This window comes from Lepisosteus oculatus, chromosome 10, assembly GCF_040954835.1.
Source record: "Lepisosteus oculatus isolate fLepOcu1 chromosome 10, fLepOcu1.hap2, whole genome shotgun sequence".
NCBI lineage: Eukaryota > Metazoa > Chordata > Actinopteri > Semionotiformes > Lepisosteidae > Lepisosteus > Lepisosteus oculatus.
In genome coordinates this window covers 35,369,187-35,382,455 of record NC_090705.1, presented here as the reverse complement: position 1 = coordinate 35,382,455, position 13,269 = coordinate 35,369,187, and the positions used below count along the sequence as shown (strand labels likewise).

The 13,269-nt window shown below is 34.5% G+C and overlaps 1 protein-coding gene across 1 annotated transcript in view; it reads left to right on the top strand.

The window, feature by feature from the left end:
- Positions 1-5,444, top strand: part of khdrbs3 (KH domain containing, RNA binding, signal transduction associated 3) — a 149,914-nt gene extending 144,470 nt beyond the window's left edge. The window contains exons 10-11 of the transcript XR_011190769.1: positions 347-398; positions 2,686-5,444. The gene's annotated coding sequence lies outside the window, so the exon portion shown is untranslated. The remainder of the gene's footprint in view (positions 1-346; positions 399-2,685) is intronic.
- The last annotated feature ends 7,825 nt before the right edge of the window (positions 5,445-13,269 follow it).

Below are 13,269 nucleotides of genomic sequence, written 5' to 3'. Positions count from 1 at the left end.
TTTCTAAATTTTTCTAAAATGTTTATATCCTGAGATTAAAGGGGGTAGAGGGGTTGTGTTGGGTGATAATTAGATGTATATCATTAAACCACTGTAAAAAGAATCATAAATAGATGTAATATGTACTTATATATAAAATAAAGTTATTATAAGACATTGTTTAAAGATTTTTGTTTAAGTGAAAAGAATTATGTGTTTTATTTCAAAGCAAGATTCACTTTAACTGTATAACTGATATTGAATCTAGCATAACAGATTTTTTTAGATAACGTTACTGAGGTTTTGCTTTTTTCTCCTTTTAAGGTGGATATTTTTCCAGTAATAAATATTGATTTTCTAATTACAGGTCACCTTCGATGCCCATGCAATGACACCAATGCAAATTCATGGACTAAAAGGTTAGTTTTTTTAAATATGTGTGGTCTAAAGAGGTAAGACCATGGATTATTTTTAAAGCCAATACCTATTTCTCACAATTCTAAAGGTTCTGGTCATGGTTTCATAACCAAATTATATTTTAACTATATGTTATTACAACAGTTCATAAATCTAAGACTCTGCTTGCAAAGACATTATAAAAGATGAGGGAGGTGGAGGTCAAGTCCTAAGGAGATCATATAAGAATGATGCCATATTCCAATGGCATGTTTGGAAAAAAAACATCCCAATATACTGAATAAACATTGAATAACAACAATTAAAACAAGATGGGACAGCATAAAGGCAAACATAAAAACACAAATTGATATAATCAGAGAAGTGCTTTCATCCTGACTCTAATATGCTAAAAGAATCCTGTGCCTCTTTTAGCATCACCAGCAGATCCAGTTGGTACATGGTGGTCTAGATGATAATATCTTGAGTTTTTAAATTGGGATGCCTGCAACTTATTCCTGCCACACTCTAGAATATTAACATTCCTGCTAGACTATTTAAACTCAACACCTCTAACAGTCAAATTAAAGGATCCAGTTGTCTGTAGTTGATGCAGAAAGCCAGTTAATATACCTACAGTGTTATCACTGTTCTCAGAAAATGCATCCAGAATCTTTGGCAAACAGCATAAGAGTACAGAAAAAGAGTGGCAGGATTCTTCTTCTTTCACACATTTGTTTAAAAATGTTGCGCATATTCCTTTTAGGTCATAATGAAGTGAAGATGTGAATGATATATTATTTTTAACAACACATGTTCAGGCCACAATATGCGGCATGAATATTTTTGCTTAAGAGTCTCTTCACGTGATATGTATGAGTGATCAAAAACATTTCTCAGAGAATGTACAGGATAAAATGCAATTTTATATAAAAAATGTAGATGGGAAAAGGCTAATGTACAGTAAAAGCATGAAGTGTTTGTAATAAAAAAAGGTGTCCTTGTGACAATGAATTATACTTGGCCACTTAGGTTCCAATACTTTCTGTCAGCTTTCGGTACCCAAAGAAATACTTTGGAGCTCATTTAAAAAGAAAGAAAAGAATGAATGTTACATACTGTATGATGAAGACTGTAAATATGGCATTTAATGTGTAAAATGTGGTAATTCAGAGAAAGCCCCAGGAAAGCAATCAGACACAGTGCAGATGGAAAAGCTTGTCTCTGTGGACTACTGTAATAATCCTCTTTTTGTATGGCTTCCTCAATCTTACCATGATCCGACTCCACTGCCAGTCCTAGATGCTACCACCTTCATGCAAAGGCGATTATCGTAATGGAGTATTATACAGAGAAATGCCCTGCCAGCTGAGCAACTGCTTGTGTTGCCAGTTGAACATTTGGAATAAGGTGAATTAAAAATGTTTGAAAAAGCTTGAAAAGCCTTATTTGTTGCATCCTAGGAGATAATGGTTTATTAAGAGGTTTGAACAAAATCTATGAAGCATAATTTACGCAGTTTATTTCCTGGAGTATAAAGCTCATTCAATGGGACCCAAAATGCATCTTAATGATAATTTTGTGCAGATGGTTAAAGGAAAAAGAGCTATCATGGAAAATGGGCTTTACTGCAAATGAAAGCATTTATTGATCAATATACAAATGTTTTCAACAGACACTACACTCAGTTTTGTTTTTGGCAGTAATTCAAAGCTTGTGGAGAGAAAATGGACTTACGTGATCAGAAATACTGATAACTGATAATTCCATGATAGCTTACTTGCATTATGTAAAATTGAACTACATCTCTCTTTGCATTAACAAAAAATAGATTGTAACAAAATGAAACAATCTTCAGGTTAAAAAAAACAGTCACATTAGAGATCTGTACTGTCTTTTAAGATTTGTAAAACTTAAACCCCTCTTTCATTTTCTAAATTTAGTCTAAATGAAGTGAAGATGTGAATGATATATTATTTTTAACACATGTTCAGGCCACAATATGCGGCATCAATATTTTTACTTAAGAGTCTCTTCACATGATATGTATGAGTGATCAAAAACTTTTCTCCGAGAATGTACAGGATAAAATGCAATTTTATATAAAAAATGTAGATGGGAAAAGGCTAATATAAAAGCATGATCGATTTGGTTAAATCAATCACTGGTTTGAATCGATCACTTGCTTAAAGCATGAACCAAAAAAATCAAAATAATTATAAATAATTAATAATAATATTATATATTAAATAATTATGATTTTGCATACATAATTGACATCTAAAATAACTTTTTTATCTTTTTTAAAAGGTAACTGGAAAATCCCCAAGCGCTGATTTACTATTCATGACCGAGATCTACAACATTTCTTGATGGAGAGTCAAGAAAGGAACCTAACTTTTCACCACCTGGACAGATAATTTCAGCTAAGAAGACCAGAGCACAAGCTTCCTAACTAGGAACATGGAAAATCTACGGCGGACTGATTTAAAGAAATACCTGCTCACTGTTTTCCCTAGATTCACAACAACTGGAATTTAACAGCATTGGGAATCTTAAATGAGATCATTCAAGACTCTAAATTCAAGGGATTGCTATTTCTCTGAAAACATCCTACTGAAAAAATTAAAATAAATATCACACCTGTAGTGTCTAAAATACTAGGTTAGAACTGTTGAAAAATTATTTTAATAGATGCTTGAGATCTTTATTTACTGTAGCTACCATGTGAGCCTGACCTGTCTGAATGTTTTTTTAACCAGGAATAAGATGCTCCAACACTTTATATTTTTAGGACTGATCCAATAACATTCTTTTTGTAAAAAAAACAGTCTTATGAAACATTTCGTATGAAAAAATAAATTCATAATTTGGTGTTGTATGGTAAATTAAGGTGTATAATATTTCAAAATAAATATGGTAATATGTGTAGCAGATTTCTTACATAAATACAAACTTGAAATGAGGACTTGTTTAATTGAAGACAATTAAAAGAGGTGACTTTACTGGCTGTAGAAAGTAAAAGAAAGCTTTATCATCTCAATTACGGATAATGTCCTGTTGCAGTCTTTTCCAATATTCAAGTTAACACTAATAATCTGTTTCACATGTCCTAAATGATTGTCTGATAGTATTGTGAGAGTAAAGATTGTAATCCTGCAATAGGGTCACTGGTTCTAGGATGGGCCTTGACCACAGACACCCCTCACAGAAAATTTAAGGTGAAATACTACTTTATTTACATAAGAGCCATACGTGTGACAGAAAAAAATGGTATATTCCAGCTTGAACACTGAGACAGAGTAGGCAGCCTTATGCTGTGGTAAAAAACAGCTCTTCAGATGGAAAAAAACGTCCGTGCACTGTGGCAGAAAAAATGTCTGTTCTGGCTGGATGCTGGGGAGAAAAGTAAACAACCCTTCCAGCTTTTAGCTGGGAAACAAACAACCTGAGTTCAGACAGAAAAAAAATAGCTCCCCAGCTTCCTAGCTGGGTGAAATATCTGCCATCGCTGCAGTAGAAATGGGGTTTCCAGTTCTCAAACTGGAAAACAAATAGCCTAATTATAGCAGAATACCAGAGTTTATCAGCAGAGCTGCTCTTCAGCCTAGGCTGAGACTATAGCAGTAAACCAAGCTAAATGCTATGGAGAAAAAAAAAGCTTTTCATTATGGCATGATTCAACTCTTTAAGCTGTTTAGCTGGGTGTTATGTCCCAGTGTGTGGTCTATGTGTTTTTATGTTCCACACTTCTGACTTTGATTGTTCTCCCTCCCCCATTGGCCCATCATTACACTATTGTTTCTGTGTGACATCATGTTCAACTAGCTTCTCAACCAATCACAACTCATCTTATTCATCTTATTCTTATAAAATATGGAGGTTTTCAGAAAAAAGAGGCGTTTTGTTTGATTTTGGTCCCACTTGGCTTTGGTTTTCAGTTCGCTTATGTGTGTTTTTTCATATAGCTTCGGCTTTTGTTGGTTTCTGTTCGTCTCTTTGTACTTTTGTTTGTTTTTATCCTTGTTTCGCCATTACCTTGTACAAAAGAACAAAAAGGTTGATACAATAATAAGTTTGGGCCTTGTTACTTATCTACTCTCATTTGTATTTGTAGTTCAAACATGTATTTGTGTGAACTTTTGTGTATAGAGTTAGTTTACGTTGTTGGGTACATTTTGCACACACGTGGTTGATTCTTGTATTTGTCACACAAGTTTAGTATGCGTGAGTGCCCTTTGCTTTGTATGGTTTTGGGTAGTCAGTAGAGGTTAGCTACGGTGTTGAAGACGCCAAAGACTGTGTGTTTCGGGTTTTCTTTTGTAGTCAGGTTAGCTTTCCCTCACTTTCCTAGCCAGCTCCATTTGATTGTTATTTTCTTTTCTTTGGCACCACTCCTAGGAACCTAGTTCCTTACCCCTGTATTTTATTGTGTCCTATTTTGAACCAGTGACTTATTTATCTTAAAATCATCACTTTTGCAGCGACCCTTGTTATCATGCTTCCTAGTACCTCACCAGAAATTTTCCTAAATGTTACACCTCTTTACCCCCAGACACTTGGGGTCGTAACATTTTTTGGGGCACGTCCGGGATCAAATTCCCAACCTACGGATTGTTTTTTGGTTGCAGAATTTTGGTGTTTGTACTTTTGTGCATATTGGGACTGGTTAGCGTCATTTGGTATTTTTTGTGGAATGAGGACTGGTTTAGGATTCTGATTTTTGGATTGTGTTTTTTTTGCAAGGTAATTAAAATATTTTGTCATCACTGCAGCAGGAAAAAGATTTTCCAGCTGTCATGCTGGAAAACATTAAGATTGTTCAGCCAGGGAGACGGACTTAGATTGTGCAGAGGCTGGAGCGATCTGGCAGAGTTCGTCCTTGGTCTCCTGGTCATCACCATCTACTTCCTCATTCGACACTCTATTCTGATTGGAGTAGGATGCGCAGCTGATGATTCCTCCAGCAATTACTGTGAGAAGCATGTTAGCATCTTGGACAGGGGGAAGCTGAAAAAAGAGGCATGATAAAGAAAACCACACCTCTCAAGTCACATCCCCACATGGCATCACAACAGTTTACAGCAGAACAGTGATTCCTGAAAGGAAACTTAGTAAGCATATAAGTAATTTATTGGAAAAAATATTAAAATTACATTAAAATCAAGTTCAAAGTATATTTATATATAGTATGTAATATGTTATATACAGTATCTAGAAATATGTTTACTTCAAGCTGAGTTTTATTGAAAATCCATGTAGGTTTTTTTATTTAATTCCACTGCTTTTATTGCATTTTTGCAGCAAAACACAACAAATAAACATCCTGTAAATGTATACAGTATTGTATATTAATAATTGAATCAATGGTAAATGTTATCTTACAAAAGGAATTGATTTACGGATTGCCAAAAGGGTGAATTTGAGAATTTGAGTTAAAAGCTTACATAAATTAATTTAATTTTATATGGGAAAAAAGGCATGCGGGCAGCGATTTTCATTGCCTTTATCATGTATTCTGAATGAATCAACATTTAAAGTAAAAGAGGATCTACACAATCTGCAGCATAAACAGTGATCCTGTAGAAAACATTCACAAATTTCATAACTTGACATATAACAAGATTATAACTTTAGAACATACAGTAACATAGATTCCAGTTTTATTTAACTGGAAACCATTAAAATGCTTAATTCCAGATCAAAGTAGATTAATTAGACACAAATATTTATACAATGCATGCAGACTACATTTCATTTAATCATGTGGAATTTTCAACAGAAGCCGTCCACAAAACTAAACAACTAATAGCGTTATACATATTAGTCTCAGCATCTCCAGTTTTCCCTGATATTTTGTGTCAAGTATTATTTTAATGTGTACTATACAAAATAAAAGGGGAACAAAAATAACCTCTACAGATAAACTTAATCAGTATTAAATATTTCAGCCGTAAATAATCCAAACACAAATTCACCTAATGTCCGTTCCTCCCTTTGGTGTAATCTTATTAATGTCAGGAAATAAAAAGAGAAATGTCCCTCAGCTGAAACATGGGCTGTGATTAAAAGAAATAATCTAATAACATTATTACATTTATATATAATTTGTACAAGAATTCAACTTTAAGAATCTTTTACTTATTAAGTATTGCATGAAACTTTACATTGAATGTGGATTAGCTTGATATACTGTACTAATATAATAGATTAACCGTAATATACTGTACCCTGCAATGAGAAAAAGAGATGTGCAAAAAAATGAAACACACCTTTTTGGTAATAGCTATTTATACCTCTTATTGCATTCACTCTTTAGTCTGGTTCTGGGTATGGTCATATTTGCAAATCCAAATACGTGGTTCTAATGGAAAGCTGCGTCAGTGTGCATTGACTGCAAAGAAACAAGAGTGAATTGCAGATCAAAACTATTTTGGTTGTTAAGCCTTCTACGTTTATTACACCAGACAAAATCTAAAAACAGCCATGACATTGTGTTTTTTCATACTTAGGGACTGCTGTATGATTGGTTTTTAGTTTAGACCAGTTGTAGTTATCAGTTTGTCAGTCTTTTACAAGAAATTCCCCACTTCTTATGTCATTTAAGAATGACTTATAATAGAATGTCATTTAAGAATCCCTTATACTAAGGTATATAACCAGTGTTATTGACTGGATAGGATTCCTATGGATGTTCTACAGAAATAGATGACTGCCATCCCCAAAACAGGACTCTGTGCTCAGTGACGAATATGGAAAGTATAAAAAAATCACATTAAATCTGTGATTGGTCTGCACATGTTAAGACCCTTGAAAAATTAATAAATGTCATGTGCATTTACAATGGTATACTGTATATATCATAAGCACATTAGGTCATATTTATTAGGTTGATACTATTATATTATGTAGTAGTTCAGGTGGGTAGCTAAGTCAGCATGCATAGGCTGCAAAGGAACAAGTAATAGGTTTATTCCATGCTGAATAAAAGAAGAAAGAAAACACAGTCTTTCGGCCGCGGAACCTTCTTCAGGTGTATTCACATGCTCAATATCTGGTGGAAGCACCTTAGACAGCAATTAGAGCATTACGTCTTTTTGAGTAAGTCTCTACCAATTTTACAAACAGCCTTGGTGCAGATTTGCTCAAGCTCTCTCAGATTCCTGGGGAATCACTAATGAATAGTAGTTTCTCTCCACAGATGCTCATTTCGATTGTTTGTATTTTGGGTTACACAAGACTTTTTCATATTCTTAAGCCACTTAAATGTAGCTTTTGGCCTTATTCTTTGGATCATTTTCTCACAGAAAGGTGAGTGTTATCCACACCTTTCCTCAGAAAGAAGGATTCATCTAAAATATGTTGGTACATTGCTCCATTTATGTTCCAGTCATTAAAAAGCATCATTTGTAGGAATAGTGTTGGCTAAGCAACACACAATATGAGGTTTGCATCTGATGCAAAACATTGCATCTAGATCAAAATGTTCCTATTTTGTGCTGTCTGACCACAAAGGTTTTCACTACATGTTTACAGTGTGTTATCATTTAGGTGTTTTTTTGTGTTTGCAAACAGCATGCTAAATTTGGTATTTTTTTCAGTTCCATATAAGCCCTCTTTGTGGAGGGATTGGGATATTGTTGACCCCATAGGTATTTTCTTCAATCTCTGCCACTAAACTCTAACTCTTTTAAAGGTGCCTTGACCTCACAATGGTATCCCCAGCCTGTTTCCTCCTGGCTTCTCAGTATGGAGAGGATGATCTAGGCAATGTCTGAATGCCTTTCACTTATTAATTTATTTTAAATGGATAAAAGAGTTACTAAGGTTCTTTGAAATATTTTTACTCCCTTCTCCTATTCTATTTCTTTATATAATTTTATTCTTAATTTGTTTTTGAAAGCTCTTTTCCATTTGCAATGTTCTCAAACTTCACTACCTAAACAACTAGCCTTACAGACAGGTGTTTTTATTCTGAAATCATGAGAACTATATTATTGCACACAGGCAGAGATCACTTAACTAAATATGGTCATTCATTAAGGTAATTAGTAATTTGTGCTCCTACATTAATTAAGGTTTACCACAGCCAAGGGTTTCAATTCTTATACAATCATGATTTTTCTGTTTTCCTGTTATTTTTCATCTTTCTTTTTTTTCTTTGGATGTAATATGTGGAGTACCTTGTGTATATAACAAATATGATATGCTACTGTAGTGACTGCAAGCTTTAAAGGAACACAAGGTAAAAACTGCAACTGACCAAATACTTTTGGAAGGCATTGTATTTATAATTAAATAACAGGATCTTGTTTTGCATGGTTCATTCTCAGGAAACAAAATGCATTTGTTTTGATGTATACCATGTTTCAGCACAAGTGTATTGAACATGTCGTAGTTGGAAGGAATATATTTTACAACTGTGGATGAAATGTATTTTTATGAGAACTTTTAATTTAATGTAGCATGAAATATTTTTGTCAGCAGCTGACATCAAAACTAAATGTAAACACCTTGAGGACTGTCATCAAAATTATTATTTTCATTCATTTGATGAATTACTAAGATGTTTTCTTGAATTTCTGTCAGACTAACTACTTCCAATTAAATCCTGCAAACAATTTTATTTTGATCTCTTTGATATTTGAAGTAATTTTGGTTATTTTTCATCTGGTGGAATTCATTTTTCCAGTATTTCTTTGAGCTCTATTTTTTTTTAATTTGTATCCAGTCCATTTATATTTTAGGGTTTCAATTGTAAACTATTCTCATGCACCAGTGTTTTTTATTGGTTTGCAAAACAAACCCTGTTGTTTGTCATTCCAACTAGGCACTTAATCACTGGCACTAATTGGTGCTCTATCTTATTTGCATCCTTGTTTAGATTTTTTTTCTGAAAAAAAGAAATGCCATATTTAGAGCACTTTTTTTCCAACAACCTTGGCATACTGAACTTCATACACTCAACTTTAATTAACTAATTTAGAATTGACACTTCAGAATATCTGACTAAAATGCTCTTACTAGGTAACCATTTTATAATGTACAGACATACTGTAGGTAGAAATGACATTATCAGACACTCTTGCAAACAATGTTTTCTCCTTTTGCACGAGTTCATTTGGTCACTTTTAAACTAGTGATTTAATGAAAGGAATACAGTACAGAAACTATTTAATTTGGATATTGTTGATACTTTTTAAGAAATTAAAAATAAAAAAATGACTCAAAACAGAAATTAATTAATGCGCAAAAATTAATACAACAAGGAACACAGGGGTCCTATAGGACCAGGAATAAGAACAGATGGATTAGTTTGAGGTGAGATAAGAATAATCGGTTTGTAATAAAATGCTGTATTCAAAAATCATACACTTGTGTAAAAATCTAAGTGAATTTGAGACATGTTGAACACATGGTAATGTATGCAAGATAGTGTGAAAAATAGAAGTAATTAGAGTAACTACAGTATGTGCACACTTCATTCCTAAAAAAAAAAATATTTTTAATTAACAGCTGTAGCAGGTAATACTGTTGATTATAGTCAGGCAACCAAGTATTGATAAGTGCTTGTGCTACCAAGAGGTTGTGGCAGGACTGTTTCTTTAGCATCTAAGATTCCAGCACTACCAAGGGACCATTAAATGTGTGCATCCATATGGAAGGTACATTTAAATAGCTGAATGCAATGCAGTTGTTTATGATTTTCCTTACATAAACCATGGTTTGAGATGGAGGATCTCTATATGCAAACATACTGTAAGTAGGTTTAGTCTTTCAGGAGACTCAGTTAAGATTTCACTTTGAGTTTATAGGTTCTCTTGGGGGAGGTTAAAATATTTAGTTTTGCCAGCAAATCTTAAATGAAGGTTTTTTAGTGCCTTAGAGAAAAAAACTTAAGATTAGAATTTTAAGACTTTGAGTGTTTAAGGGACTGTGATTTGCTTCCTTGAGTTTTAGACAAAGAAGAGGAATAGCTACCAACAGCAAACTCTCTCTGTAGGGAGCCAGTTTTCTCTGGAGGGAAGGAGGTGAGAGTGCCCTGGTGGGCAGTTAGAGTTCTGTCTTCAGTGAAATACTGCAAAACCCCTGAGGAACCCAGGTTTGAATGATCTGGAAGGTTCAATTCTGTTAAAAGATTGGAAAAGCCAACTATGAAAACTATAATAGGCTGTATTTTCAAAGGCTAGAGGTAAAGAAAACCTCTAGAGCTCAATGGACACCTATGCTCAGAGTTCATCAGGCAAGGCAAACCCTGCTCAGAATATTAGATGAAGAAAATATCACTAGCTATAGATATAGACAGAGCTAAGGTATTGTATAAGATGCTTTACTTACCATGTAAGTATACACAAATCAGTGCTGTGTTTTCACTTTACAATATATTTACATATTCATGGTTACCAGTTGTGAGGGGTTTGGTGGGATTATTGTAGGAGTAGCAATGTGTTCTGGGGCAAATTCCTGTAAGGCCCAATTGTCACAGACAACTTTTATAATCTCCTTGTACTCTAGTTATTTTGGGTTTGTTCTAAATATAATTACTGTATGCCAAATAATTTGTGATTTGAGTAGGGCACTTTATTTTTCTAATTCAGGGGCCTTTCAAATTGGCTGTAAAGAGGTTTAGGCTAAGGGATAACAATAACAACTAAAGCATATTTTATACCAAAGCATTTAATGTGATTAGCATATCTTCCACTAGAAATTTTAAAACTTTAATTTTCAAATATGGACTTTTTTAAACACAAGAGAGGGAAAAACAATTCAGTTGTTGCCAATAGTTGAATAAAATAAAATAGGTGAATAGTTTATAAGGGATATGAAAAGGGGGAGGTAATAGAATTTTGAATTTTATGTTGCATTTTATTTTAATTATCTTCGTATTACTGCCCTTATGGATAAAAATGGGATAAACAGGGATAAACAAATGTTACTATCAAGCTTTGTGTCTGAAAGAGTGGACAAAGAAAAATCATTCTTTGATAAAATGGGTGCATTTATATTTTGAAAACAGCAACTGCTTGGCTGAAATACAGGGTCCTTAAAATGTCTTTTATATCTAGTTTTCAGTTTTACAGGAGAAGTAAAGTGACTTACCCTGGGGCAAAACTATAAATCAATAACTAATCTTAGATTTAAAAAATAAGACCTCACAGCTCTCATTCTTTGGGATAATACTGCTGCCTGTGTTCTGTGTTGCCACATTCAATACATTCCTCAATGCTTACTATTTCATAATAACTAAGACTTAGCTGCAACAGTTTTTAAAGATATCTGTGTTATTGATGTCATTGGGGAAAAGGATTGTCAATACATGTTAAACTGGTACTGGTACAGTAGAGGGGTGTGGAGCAATCACTCTGACCTGTGGGCCACTGATTTATAGTTTGCTATTGTGTAACACAATTCAATTGTCCCACTGGGTGGTAAATGAGATGGATTCACATTCAATATTATGTCATTGCTTTCTAGTTAAATTTAACTTGCAATTGCCTGAAAATTCTTTTTTTTTCTAAAAAAAAAGGTGATCTGAAAAACACTGGACTACTGTGTCGTATCATCTCAGCACAAAAGCGTACTAGATATGAAAAATACAGTGGTGTGAAAAAGTGTTTGCCCCCTTCCTGATTTCTTTTTTTTTGCATGTTTGTCACACTGAAATGTTTCAGATCATCAAACAAATTATAATATTAGACAAAGATAACACAAGTAAACACAAAATGCAGTTTTTAAATGAAGGTTTTTTTTATTAAGGGAAAAAAAATCCAAACTTACATGGCCCTGTGTGAAAAAGTGATTGCCCCCCCTGTTAAAACATAAATCAACTGTGGTTTATAGCATCTTTGGAAAGCTGAGGTCAATTTCTCTAGCCACACCCAGGCCTGGTTACTGCCACACCTGTTCTCAATCAAGAAATCACTTAAATAGGACCTGCCTGATAAAGTGAAGTAGACCAAAAGATCCTCAAAAGTTAGACATCAGGCTGCGATCCAAACAAATTCAGGATCAAATGAGAAACAGAGTAATTGAGATTTATCAGTCTGGAAAAGGTTATAAAGCCATTTCTAAAGCTTTGGGACTCCAGCGAACCATAGTGAGAGCCATTATCCACAAATGGTGAAAACATGGAACAGTGGTGAACCTTCCCAGGAGTGGCCGGCCGATCAAAATTACCCCAAGAGCGCAGCGACAACTCATGCAAGAGGTCACAAAAAACCCACAACAACATCCAAAAAACTGCAGGCTTAACTTGCCTCAGTTAAGGTCAGTGTTCATGACTCCACCATAAGAAATTTTTGCCCACCATTACTGGGCAAAAATGGCCTGCATGGCTGAGTTCCAAGACGAAAACCACTGCTGAGCAAAAAGAACATAAAGCCCCGTCTCAGTTTTGCCAGAAAACATCTTGATGATCCCCAAGACTTTTGGGAAAATACTCTGTGGACTGACAAGACAAAAGTTGAACTTTTTGGAAGGTGTGTGTCCCATTAAATCTGGCATAAAAGTAACACAGCATTTCAGAAAAGGAACATCATACCAACAGTAAAATATGGTGGTGGTAGTGTGATGGTCTGGGGCTGTTTTGCTGCTTCAGGACCTGGAAGACTTGCTGTGGTAAATGGAACCATGAATTCTGCTGTCTACCAAAAACTCCTGGAGGAGAATGTCCGGCCATCTGTTCGTGACCTCAAGCTGAAGCGCACTTGGGTTCTGCAGCAGGACAATGATCCAAAACACACCAGCAAGTCCACCTCTGAATGGCTTAAGAAAAACAAAATTAAGACTTTGGAGTGGCCTAGTCAAAGTCCTGACCTGAATCCGATTGAGATGTTGTGGCATGACCTTAAAAAAGCGGTTAAGGCTCAAAAACCCTCCAATGTGGCTAAATTA